We start from the raw sequence: 13840 nt of genomic DNA, 5'->3' as shown, positions 1-13840 counted from the left end.
AGCTACCTCGGAGTCTGTCTTAACGAGGCGCCATCACAACCGGAAGTCCCGCCTATATTATATTTAAAGGTCCTGGAACCAAACCCCAGTGGTTACCAAGGGTCCACTGTACATCTCATTCTCTTTTCTGACACTTCCTTGACTCAATAAGAAACTTTCAGTCTTTTTCATTGATTAAAGCCAGTATTATTCTTTATGAAAGGCAATGAGAAATGAGTCAAGATTTTAAACCAACAAAGTCCTGATGGTTGCTGTGCCAAATATTGTGGGTGCAGGATTGGACCATTGTTAATTTGGGAGAAATCCTGGGTGTAGCTGAGGGAGTTTTTCTCAAGTGATTCTCCTCTTTATCAGCTTGGTTTTCACTATTTTGGTTTAATGCCTCTAATCCTCTCCCCTGCCCCAATGCTAAGCCACACAAATGAGAAGCAAATTCATTTGCTTGGGAACATTTTCTTGTTTCACCCAGTAATTCTCTTGGGGAGAAGGGTCCCAAGTAGAAGTACAGAGATCCAAACTCCCAGTTTCTAGCAGGTTCTCCAGGTGAACAGTATAAACTGCGTGGGCTAGGGTTTATAAATCGGACTCCTGTGGCCTAAAGTGGCAACCTCAAATAAGGCAACTACTTCTGGGGTAGCAGAATGCTATGGAGAGGAGGATTATCTGCTTTTTAGCACCTATCTTTCAGGATTAGCTGTGGAACATTTCACGTGAAGGGATTGCTAACCACAGGGGCTCATTCCCACTGGCAGTATAACTGGATTTCTGATCGGCTTTGCTGCTTGTCAGCAATCGATTCCAAAAGGTCCTTCGTTCTCGGTACAAAACAGGATCTTTTCCTTACTCCAGTGTAATCGGGATTTTTGGGCACTATTGTCATCCCCATTAGTTTGCGTCACTTCAAAAATAAATGTCAATCATCATGGCAGGAGGAGTATGTATTTATTTTTCCATAATCTAGAGATTATGGGGGGACCCCTGCCAGGCATGGATTGGGTGATGAGTTTTAAAAGTGGAGGAAGGACTTAGGGAGCAGCTATCAAAGGGGAGAGGGAGATGCAGAAAAAAGAGTTGGCTTATTGTAGGGGAAAGGTTCAAAATTCATTATTTATTTATTTATTTATTATATTTATTTGTATCCCGCTCTTTTCCCAGGACTGGGACTCAGAGCGGCTTCACAGCATTAAAAACAGAACAATTAAAAACATTTTTAAAAGTACATTTAAAAGGAATTAAACTATTACGCCATTAAAACAGAAAGTTATTAAAAGAATAAAACATGTTTTAAAAAGATAAAACTATATATATATATATATATATATATATTGTAGCAAATTTTTAAAATGGTCCAATATCCCAGCTTGTCCTTATAGTAATTCCTTAAACGCCTATATGAAAGGGTAGATATTCACATGCCGGCAGAAGGCCATCGAGGAGAGAGCCGTTCATTGTGGGAACAGCCCCCATGAGTTTTAAAAGTGGAGGAAGGACTTAGCAAGCAGCTATCAAAGGGCAGAGGGCAGAGTTGAGGGGCAGCCACCAAGAAATACAATGCTTTTCCCCACATACAACTATTTAATTCTTCCTACTGCATTCAGTATGATTTATGCCAAAGTACGTGTGAAGGGAATTGACTGCAGCCTACATTTCTTTTGGGATTTTTCATCAGTCCATTAACTTTTTTTGGTTAGGGAGTCTGGGTCCAATGTTGACTAATCATTTCCCATAGGAAGGGTTCTGGCCATCCAGTGCTATCCATCCAGGGCCATTCTGGATGTAGCCTAAGCTCAGTGGAGATAGAAAAAGCCCATCTGGAGCAGGAGACCCCATTTCTCAACATCTGCTTCTCCTCCCTCCTTCTAGGTTGGGAAAGTTGCTGGGTGTCTTCTGTAGGAGAAGCAGAAAAGTTGGCCCAGCTCCAGTGGACATTCCCATCACTCCTAAAAAGACACCTAGGGCTGAAGGGAAGAGGTCCCCAGGCCGTCGCTGTTGGTTCTGCCGGGGATGCCAGAAGCAAGCTCTTATGGGCAGGCAGCCAGTCAGCCTTCATTATGCAGATCCCCAATACCTGTCTTGCAAGATGGAGGGGAACCTTAAGAGAGAGCCAGCGCTTTGGGTGAGAAGATCCCCAGGGGTCTGGAGGATCTGTGGGGAGGAACCAAGGCTCTGTGCACTTGGGTAAAAGGGAAGGGGTGCCTGGAGTTCCAGCTCCTAAATTCTGGAAGGCTTCAGGGGAAAGTAGCAGCAACATCCCCTGCAAATGAAGGAGGCCAGGCTCACATGGACCTTCTTTCTTTCTTATATCAACTGTGAGTGTACAGTCTTCCTGTCCACTTCCCACCCTTCAATCGGAGACAAATCTGCCCATAAATGTAACAGCCATCTCAGAGATGTTCATCAAAATCAACAGCAGAAATGAGGTACAACCTCCCTTTAGGGCTTCCCTGCCCAAAGCCTGACTTTCCACAACCCTTTCCAGGTCACTTCTTCATCACAGGACTCTGAGTGTTGAGATTCTGTACATCCTCCTGCTGGGCCCAGGCATTCAGAAACCTAGCAGTCCTGAAACTCTGTGGTTGGGATGGGTCCTATTCCCAGTCACAATCTGGGGCAGGAGGACTTGGATGACCAGAGGTGAAGAAGGATCCTCCTCACTGACAGTCTGACTCTCTTGTCTTCCATTGTGTTCTGACCTGGTGTGCTCTGACCAAGAGAAGCTGGACTTTCTCCGGGCTCTCTCTGCCAGTTGCATAGATGCCTTAGAGATGGGGCAGAAAGACCTGGGTCGCCGAGCCCCAAAGATTGAATTGATCAAGGCCATTGTGGTGAGTGACTGATTCCTGAAGGGGGTGGATGAGGAGCCCTGAATTTGGGCACTGGGGAGGAAGAAATCTCCCATTTGGGGTGGGAAAACCTGGGAGGAATGTTTGGAGAGACCTCTTTTTCCATTGTGTTTATTTGGGGGGGGGGGTACAGTGTGAGAGCTAACAGGGCCTTTCCTCTCCTCTTTGATTTTAACCTTTCTCTTTCGTCCAGGTGGTGCTGGAGAGCCTACCATTGACATCTGTGCCTTCTGCATGCTGGCACTCTACCATCTCAGGTACCCAGTGGCATCACTAGGAATGGATTTCTCTTGTGTGGTATCTCATGGTGTCACCCTCCACCACCCCACTGACCTCATCCCATACCCATCCATACAGAATCCTTAGTAATGTTTTTGATAGAAGTTACCAGACAAAAGAATCTTTGACAAAGGTTCCAAAGTTTTGTTCCACTGGGCATAAGATGGTCAAATCCCATCATGGCTCATCTTAACCATACCGCATGCTGCCTGCTATTCTGTTAGAAGGTGGCTGTTAAACTTCCCAATATATATACAGTGGACCCTTGTTATACGCTGGGGTTTGGTTCCAAGATCCCTGTGGATAACAACATCTGTGTATGCTCAAGTCCCATTCAATATAATGGTGTCCCATATAAAAAATGGAAAATCAAGGTTTGATGTTTGAAATTTATACTTTTTTTGAACATTTTCAAATGGTGTATGCTTGAATCCGTGTATAAAAAAATCTGTGTGTAAGAAGAGCCAATTGTGTGTGTGTGTGTGGCAAGATTCTTCAGAGAGGGTTTCCCATTGTGAACCTCTAAGGCTGAGAGATTGTGATTTGCCCAAGTTAGGTTTTTATACTTGAGTGGACAACTGAACCCTGATCCCCAGAGTTGCATTCCAACACTGAAACCACTACACATGACTCTCACATACATACACACACACACACACACACACACTCACTCTCACAGAAATTCTTGTAACTGTTCCTTTTGTTTTTTGGTCTTGATGTTCATTATGCTCTGTTTTTGTCCATCCATGACTCATCTGTGACTATAACAAATTTGATTGAATGGATTGCTTTCCTATACACATTAGGAAGTGGCTGAACTGTAATACCAAGCATTCTATGCCATGAGATACACTCGCTAAGGCTGATGGGAATGGCAGTCCAGCCACATCCAGTGAGGTCCAAGCAGCTCATCTTTGTTTTAATGGATTCAGCAAGAGATCCCAGAGAGATGTCCTTCCTTCCTGCTGAACTATCCTTTATTTCTCCAACTAGGTTGTGGAGTTGTGATTACAGATCTGACAATATGAGCTAAATTTTACAGAGCTTGTCCCACAAGAAATGTGTTAGTCTTTTAGGTACCACAGGTCTGTCCGTTGTTTTCCTCTAGTGTGATAAACTCACATGGGTCCTCTAGTGTGATAAACTCACATGGGTTCAGGGTGGTGGGACCAAGAGGCCACGTGAAGCTGGTTGTGGTGTGCCATCAAGTCGTTTCCAACTTGATTCTATCATGCAGTTTTCTTGGCAAGATTTGTTCAGAGGAGATGCAGCACCATTACATTCCATAAGGCTGAGGGAGTGTGGTTTTCCTAAGGACACCCAGGGTTTCATGGCCAAGGAAGGAATCAAACTGTGATCTCCAGAGTCAGAGTCCAACACTCAAACCACTATGCCATGCTGGCTATTGCAATGTGAAGTAGCCTTGTGAAATGCTTACCATGTTTTTCTCTTGACAGGGATATGCAGCACATTATCCCACATTCCAAAAAAAACAAAACAAAAACTGAACTGAACTGAAACACAAATTCAATAGGAGAGCATTGGAGAGGCTGTACACATCCAAACACTCTTAGGGAAAAACCTATGGAGAGCACAAGCACCTCTTGGAGTTTAGTCGTGACCAGTATCAGGAGCTGCAGCACTATACAAAGGAGATTGTCAGTTTCTTTACTGCCTCAGGCATGGATGAAGTAAGGGAGATGGAGGCTCAAGGCTTTTGGTTTTTAAGAGACTTCCACTTTAGATGCCACACACAGACTGTATAACCTATATAGCTATAAAATGTTGTTAATAAATATAGGAGTTATTTTAAAAGAGATTATTATAAAGTTAAAACATTAAACATAAAAAGCATACATGGCGGCTTTTGTTTCTCCAAGGATACTGTCCAGCTTCTCTGGTTGGAATGCTATTTTAGTACACAGATTGGTTTTTCAGTTTTTAATTAATCCCTGGCTTTTATTCATAAACAATCCTATGAGATCCAGAGTTATCTTTCTTGCTGTTGTGGGTACCTCCGTTTTGTATGCTTGTGGGTTTTCTGTGCACTTTCTTCCATTTGATGCCAACATAGGGTTATATTCCATTAATCTTTCAACTAATTTGGGGGTGAAGAGTACATTGATTCATTGGGGGAGGGGGGCTTACTGGTAAGTGAAATGTTAAATTGGAATTTTTTTTTTTTTAAAAAAAAAACGTCTTTTTACAGATGACTGGAGAATCTCTGCATGAACTGGATGTTCCATTTTTTATTAAGGCTGGCCTGGGAGTGGAGTCAGGTGGGGCACCCATATCATGCACGTCCCAACTCCACCCCAGGGCACCATGATGCTGCATGCTGCTCCACATGGTGCATGACATCACAGCACTCCTCTGGCACTGCATCCAAATGACGCAGCGCCAAAGGAGTGCCTTAAAGCTGTGGCACCATGGCTATCGTGCTCTTTCCAGGGTGCAAAAAGGAGCTGTTTTTTATGGCTCCTTTTTGCACCCTGGAAAGGCCAGATTGGGTCTGCTGTGTGCAGTTCTCCTGGCCCCAATCTGGTGCAGCTGAAGGCCCCTGCAGGCCACCCCTTAGCCACCCTCTAATTGTAAACAGACGCTGAGATCCTGGTAGCAGAAAAAACAGGGCCACAAATGCAGTAGCCATTAAGAAAGTAGGGCTTGCATGGAGATACCTGGCAGGGTCTGGTTTGTTCATCACTTTTGCCTGACTCTAGAGCAAATATTTAGGCCAAAGTCTTCAGACCAGTCTGTGGCTCTCCCCCTCTCCCCTTTCATCTCCATTGGGTTTACAAGAGTCTCAGTCAGGACAGTGGCCAGATTAATGTGAATATCAAACACAACAAAACCATTTCTTCTTGTATTGTAACAGCTGTTCTCTAAATCCTAGGTGCCTCTAAGGAGCCCATCCTTTATCATGTCCTTCCACTCTTATGTCTTTCTAGGAATATCAGTCAGTCTTCATAGATATTCCTATTCCAGCCACAAGACAGGCATAGACATTTCTGTTGCAGCAGTTGTGATGGGAGTTAAAGTACCAGAGCGCCACATTATGCTGGACAAGACCTGGAAAGGAAGGAAGTGATCATGAGGTGACCATGGAGCCCAATGAATTGGTGGAATTGGTGAGAAACATCCGCATGGTAGAAAAGGATACGGAGTCGCCAGTCAAGCAGCTCTTGCCCTGTGAAGTTGCCTGCAATGAAAAGGTAACTGTGCTCTTGTGGACCATTTATTGTGAATTTAATTGTCTCTCCCCATTTCGCTAGCATCCATAGGCATATGTCATAAGGCAAAAGAAAGATTGTCTTCTAGCCCGTGTCTTCCTCATTAAGTATTCCTATCAGTAGTAGGGCTGCTAGCCTTAGTTGGTGACTCATCCAATGTTTTAGGTAGCTGTTTTCAGGGAACTGTTTGAAAATAAATGATTCAGCACCTTGCTAAAAGTTAAAATGTTAGAGAGTAGTCAGTGCCTGGGTGGAAGGCCACATGGGAACCCTGTGTGTGTGTTTTATGCCATCATGAATTCATGGCAAGAAACTCAAAATATAAGGAAAATCTGGGCACCACAACTCCATGGCCAAGGTTTTGTTTTTGCTCATCTGAGCGCTCAGGATTTTGACAATGCACCTACCTGCAGGATCTGTCTTCTGAATTGCTAGTGGGAAAAGTGCTTTAAAATCTGATGAACCATAAGCTTGGTTTTCACATCTATGCACTCTGAGTGCCCCAGAAAGAGAGAGAGAGAAAAAATTGTAGTATGATGGGATCCCAAATTCGAATGGTAATATGTTTAACCTTGTGAGAACATGTCATAATAGATGATCACAAGGGATGTCCACACACCACCGTCTTCCTTCACAGGTGGCTGCTAATATTGGGATGTAAGAGATCTTAGCAGCTCTATAATAATATACAGTAGTTGCAGTGTTGGGCCTACTTCACATTAATAGCTTGCAATATATCCTTCCCAATTGACTTAGCAGGCCTTGAACATATGCATGCACACCACTGAAATCATTGCTCCATATGGTCCAAAATGAAGTCTTTTCCTCTTGTAAATGAAGCATTCTATTGAAGTTGAGAAAGAGGGATTTATTCAGGGGTGCTTTGCTATTTTTGGAAGCAATGTACCTTTAAGTACCAGTTGCTGGGAAAGGGCAGCTGTTTTTAGGTGCTACTTGTGGACTTTTCAAAATAGCTGGATGTCAGACTAGATAGATTTTGGGATATCCTTGTGAGAATGTCACATTTTCAGTTCTTAACCACATCTGTCTCAATCCCCAGTAGCCATTTATGGCCTTTCTAGTACAGGACAGCCAGCCTGTACTGTAACTTAACCTTCTTCATTACTCTTTCTCCAGTTGGGAAAATCTATAATTGCTAAAATCTGGATCCCAGAAGGCACAATGCTTACTCTGAACATGCTGACAGCCAAGATAGGGGAACCCAGAGGTTATCACCAGAAGGCATCTTTGATTTGCTTGGAAAGAACGTCAAAGTTAACAACTGTGGAAGATGAAACCATTGTTGAAGACATCTTTGAAAAAGTGAAATTCTAAATTGAACTGTTTGTGTTAAGTTGCAAAGTTACAAAGTTACAAAGAAGAGGCTTGGAGATGTGATCCCCCTGGGGTCTTTTCTTTCTGGCAGGCAAACATGCTCATATAGCACATTGGTCATTTTGAACAAAGAGTAACTTATTTGCAACTAGTTATTGCAGAGCTGTGGTTCAGGCAACTTTATACAGGGTATGCCAAAAATCATGCCTTGTAGGCAATTTAATAATCTAAAAGAGGCCATCATATTAGAATTTGGGAACGTCAGAGAAAATATTACTTTATTTAAGAATCTTCTTTTTTAAAAAATAAATTTTTATTAAGCATAATAAAACATAAAAACAGATTTAAAAAACCACACATATACTGATCCAAAAAATTCCTACATCCACATCCTTGCTATTCCACATTGCACATACCGTCTCTTTCAGTCTTTCCTCTATATCCAACTTCACCTGTTGTTTATTTGAAATAATAATAATAAAAAAAAATTATCATTATTCTGTACTGTTCCTTTGGCACCGTTAGTAACAACCAATCCTATCTTACTACTACTACGACTACATGAAATGATTGATCTAATTCAGTGATGGCGAACCTTTTTGAAACTGAGTGCCCAAACTCAAAGGTATCTATCTCTTCACTGGGTGGCACTGGGTGTCAGGGGCGGGACTTCCTCCCTCTGGGGGCAAGGCTTCTGGGGAGGGGCACCTGCCCTCTAGGGAGCAGGACCAGGACCTCTGCCTTCTGGGGGTGGGACTTCCAGGTAAAAACCCAAGGCACACTCTCTCAGCCTCAGACTAGCAATAATAAATCCCCCTGATGAAATTTGCCAGGAAAATCCCATAATATTTTCTGCTTAGGGTCGCCATAAGTTGGAAGCAACTTGTAGGCACCACACACACAACTCACAGTCTCTCAGCCTTCAGCAAACCCAAACCTCATGTGAAGAAAATCAGGGTTGCCCTAAGTTGGGAAAGACTTGAAAGCACACAAAAATAGAGGCAAGTCACACTCTCTCAGCCTCAGAGGATGCCATAGCAAAAAGGGAAAAAAAATACTTATAAAACCTTGTCAAGGAAACCCTTAGGTCACAGTAAGTCAGAAACAACCACAATCCTTCTCAAAATCGGGCATCTTTTGGACAGCCTCCTGGACAGAAAAGCCACATATAAACGAAATAAAATAGATAAAATACAAATAAATAAATTCTTCTTGGTTATTCCCAACTAAGGAAAAAAAAACATTCAATCAACTGCTGAATGAATAGTGAATTCCACAAGTAGGATTCCACCGATTCAGTGGCTCTAATCTAGGCTGCAACTACACTGTAGAAGTACAGTGCTACTTCGGGTTACGAAATTAATTCGTTCCGCCGCTCCGTTCGTAACCCGAGTAATTTCGCAACCCGAAAAGGCTTTCCGTTAGCGCTGGAAAGCCGCTAGCCGCGCTTTGCGTTTGAATTTCGCGCCGAAATAAATTTCGTAACCCGAAAAAAACATCGTATCCCGGAACAGTTTTTTCCAATCTAACTTTTTCGTATCCCGGAAATTTCGTAACGCGATCAATTCGTATCCCGGGGTACCACTGTAGTGTTGTTTGAGACCACTTTAACTGCCATGGCTGTATCCTACAGAATCCTGAGATTAGTAGTTCTATGAGGCACCAGCACTCTTTTGCAGAGAAGGCGAAGTAAAACTACAAATCGCAGCACTCCATAGAATGGAACTACAGCACTTAAAAATTGGTGTCACACTGGATTATTTCTACAATGTAGAATAGGGGATGATAAAAAGGAACCAGCGTAGTGGTTTGACCATTGGATAACTTTGTAGATCGGGGTTCTCATCCCAGTTTGGCCATGGAAACCCACTGGCTCACACTCTCTCAGCCACAAGAGATGGCAAGGACAAACCTCTTCTAAAGAAAATGGCCAAGAAAACCCCACTATAGGGTTGCCACATAGGTCAGAAAGGACTTGAAGGCACACAACTACATAACAACAACAACCCTTAACAGCTCCACCTTGGACGTAGTGGGTCAGAGTCTGCCCTATATATATATATATATATATATATATATACAAACACACCCACACAAAAATACACACATACACACACATATATATACCCACCCACTATTTACACACACACATTTATACCCATCCACACATATACACATCCACGCATGCATACACACATTTATACACCCACACATCTATTTATATATAACTCTCTCCAAGGAAACCCCATGAAACCCACTGGGAGACCTTGGGAAAATTAGCTTACTTGCTAATTAGCTTACTTGCTGTTCACCGCTATGATCTTTGGAATAGCGGTATATAAATAAAAAACAAATTAAAATCACACTCTCTCAGCCTCAGAGGGAGACACTGGCAAACTTCCTTTGGAGAAACTCGCCAAGAAAACTTTGGAGTTTATCAGACGGGGTCTCTGCAGCTCAGATCTGGGGCTTCTGCGGATCAGGCGATTCGCATTCACGTGATAACGAGAATGTATTTTCATACCTGGTTGCTGTTCTGTTGCCCTTCCAAACTGAGGGGGAATCAAATTGAAGGAAGTCACGTGATGCAGATTCAGGCAAAGCGGAGTGAGTGCAAACTGTATTTCCACACCGGTGCATACCATGGGGGATTCAACGATTCGAATTGGGACCCTTGTGCATGCCCAGTGGGGCCCTAAAGGCATCCTGAACCTTTGCACTTCCGGGGCTAAGAAGGGAGCCTGACTCCACTTTCACGTGAATGCTAGCCTCACCTGAATGACAGCTCCCCCTTTTTTCTTCCTCCCTTCTAGTTTCCCATCCCTGGCAGCCAAATTCAAAGGGTCCTCCGTGTCAGAGCCCCGATCCAATTCATCCACATCTACATCTATCCCAGTGGTCCCCAAACTGTGCCCTTTAAAGGATCCTGGACTTCAGCTCCCAGAATCCCAGGCTATTGGCCAACATGGCTGAGGCTTCTGGGAGCTGAAGTCCAAAAGCCCTTAAAGAGCTATATCTATATATATCTACATCCATCCTCCTGTCATTCAGTTGCCTTCTCTTAGGTTGCATCCACACTGGGGAGATAATCCAGTTTAACTGTCCTGTCTCAGTGCTATGGAATTCTGGGAACTGTAGTGACCAGAGACATTGAGCCTTCTCTGCCAGAGAGCTCTGGTGCTTCAGCAAACTAATAACCTAAATTATTATTAATATTAGTTTAAAATAATAAATTATTATTATTATTTTAAAAATAAAGTATTTCTATTATGGGAGTTGAAGTTTGTTGTGGGGTCCTTGACTCGAGGCTATGGAATTCTGGGAGTTCCATCTACGCCTGCCAGCACTTTCAGTCCTGTGTTGTCTATAGGAGGGAATCTTCAAGCCTGGTTCCTCCCCAGAGTCACCACTAGGCTGCTGTACCACCAGAGGAATCCCATCAGTACTGGGACTTGGCTGAGCCCCCTCCTCTGGGCTAGGAGATCAGGGCTGGATTCTGGCAGAGCAGGATTAGCACCTGGTGTAGCCTCAATTACCTCTTGTTCTGGAGCAGGATTAGCACCTGGTGTAGCTTCAATTACCTCTTGCTCTGGAGGAGCCCCATCCTCCTCCTCCTCCTCCTCCTCCTCCAAGACCTGCTCTTGGCTGGCCATAACACCTAGTGAAATGGTGTGAGCAATCAAATGACAAGGAGTCAGTTTGAGGCAAGGTATCCTCTTGGTCAGCATCATGGTGCATAGAAATCAGCACAGCTATATCCAGTCTCACATCTGCTATACCACCCAGGAGAAAAGTCCAATTGAGCAAGAGAAAGCCAGAGAGACCTTTTCCTGCAAGAGGTCAATCCCTCTGGCCAATCCCACTTACCCCTTCCCTCTGATTTACTTCCTCTATGGCACAGCTACCAAATGTGGTGGTCTGTGGATCAATGCCAGTCCCTGGAAAGCTTCAAAGAAAGAAAGAAAGAATTGTAGCCAAATGGAACAAATAGGGTATCTGTCCCTGGCACACTAGCCTCCCACAACTAGGGTTGCTAGTGTGAAAACTGGCAAGGGCTCCTGTATCTTTCATGGTTGTATAGGAGAGAGAACTTCAGCAGGTGCTGTTTCTTACATGGTTGGGAGACAAGCCACCCTGCAGAAAGTCTCTCTTGTACACAATCATTAAAGGGACAGAAGCCCTCTCCAGCCTCCACTTTGGCAAGTATTCCTTGCCTAAGAAAACCATATGAAATTTATGGGATTGCCATAAGTCAACAGGCATCTTGAAGGCACACACACACACAATCCTAATCACATCAGAGAGCACTGGGGAATGCTGGGAGCTGCAGCTGAGCAACATTTGGAGGGCCCAGGAGCATCAGTTGGGGTGTGTGTGTGCACCAGGTGACACCCTAAGTGGAGCTGACACCATTGCTCCTCAAGCATCTGCCTTTTGATAGAAACAGATTGTGGCATTCACCTGCATCCCTTTAAAACACTGGTGATTGTGTGAGTGGGCTGAGGCTCAGTGAGAGGGGAAAGGAGAGGCCTCGGGGTTTCTTTCTTAAGTCAATTTTTTAAAAAATTAAAAATTATATTCCTTTAATATTTTCTTTTTTAAAAATTACATTTTACTCAATTTTAACTGTAACCACATGAAACTGTGTACGTTTAATACATTTATGCTGTCTGCACGATACTGTAATTTAACTATCATTTTAATTTTGCTAGTTGTTTAGGTCACAACTGCAGTTGGCCCTCCACATTTGCTGGGGTTAGGGGCATAGGACTCCCATGAAAGTGGGACATTATCCCCAAGGGCTCTCCCTCCTGAGTGGCTCAGATGGGGCAACAGCAAGGCATGGATGGCACTGCAGGTGCAGTTCCGGAAAGAGCATGGTGACCAAATATCATAACAGCAAAGGAGGACAAGGAGACTCAAAATGTAGGACATTCAAGAAAAATACAGGACATTACCAAATAAAAGCTAGAAACACTAATATAAATATATATTAAATTCCTTTCATATTTACAGCTCTATTCCATATGAAGGCAAAGTTAAAGTTTTTCTCTTTGAGAAGGTTGTCGTGTCCAACTGTTGCACATATACAGTACTTTATTATGTACTCAACTGTATTTTCCTAATGAACTTATCTTCGTTGAAATGCCTTGCTGGCTTGCAATATATTTCTAGATCTCTGAGCCAGTTAAATGCTGAAAATTCTACTTTTCTACCAACAAACCTGTGACTGAATCTACATGTAAGTAATTCCTTTCATTTGTCCATTGTGCTGAAATTAAAGGAACTAACCTTTCAACAGTTGCATTGCATCATCAACCGGCCCATTGCCTAATGCGTTTGCTGTCCTTTTTCTTCCAGAGAAACAAAGGCACCTTGAGCTCTGGGTGCAAGTCTTTGCTGCTGCTTCAAGAAAAAAAGAACTCTAGAAGGATCCATCCTGTCCTTCTGTTTGCAGTAAGGACAGGCTGCAAAACAGATCAACTACTCCAAGGGGAACAGCAAAACCATACCCACAAAGCTTTGAATGTGAACTGACATTGTATCACACACAACTGTCTTACATATAGGTCTGTCTCTGGATTTTCCACTCCACAACATTACGCATCTGAGGTAAGAGGATCAAGACTACGATGTTTATCACACTATACTCTTAAAGTGCTACTATTCCACTTTGACTCCTCTAGCTGCCTCCTGTTGCATTCTGGGATTGGCAGTTTTAAGGAGGGGTATTTAGAATTCTCAGAATTCTAAATACTCCTCCTTAAAACTGCAAATCCCAGAATGCAACAGGAGGCAGCTAGAGGAGTCAAAGTGGAATAGTAGCACTTTAAGAGTTACGAAAGCTCATGCTACCAACCTCTTTCTTTCAGTTAGTCCCAAAGGTGATACAAGGTCCGTTTGCAGTTTCCCAAACTAACAGGGCTATATGCCTTTGAGGCAAAGGTGGTGTTCCTTAATGGGCTTCTTAGGCTGCATCTGCACTGCAGAAATAATCCAGTTTGACATCACTTTAAACTGCCACAGCTCAATGCTATGGAATTCATATAGAACCAATTATAGGAACTGTAGTTTGTTGCAAATAATAATAATAATAATAATAATATTTATTTGTATACCACTCTCTGGCAAACCAATCCGGGCGGTTAACAA

General features: G+C 43.2%; 1 pseudogene; it reads left to right on the top strand.

Moving 5' to 3' along the window:
* The first annotated feature begins 2765 nt into the window (after positions 1-2765).
* On the top strand, positions 2766-7687 carry LOC121929129 (annotated as a pseudogene).
* Positions 7688-13840: the final 6153 nt, after the last annotated feature.

This window comes from Sceloporus undulatus, chromosome 4, assembly GCF_019175285.1.
Source record: "Sceloporus undulatus isolate JIND9_A2432 ecotype Alabama chromosome 4, SceUnd_v1.1, whole genome shotgun sequence".
In the NCBI taxonomy this organism is placed as follows: Eukaryota; Metazoa; Chordata; class Lepidosauria; order Squamata; family Phrynosomatidae; genus Sceloporus; species Sceloporus undulatus.
Note: the sequence above shows the minus strand (reverse complement) of the source record. Positions and strands in the feature narration are given on the sequence as shown.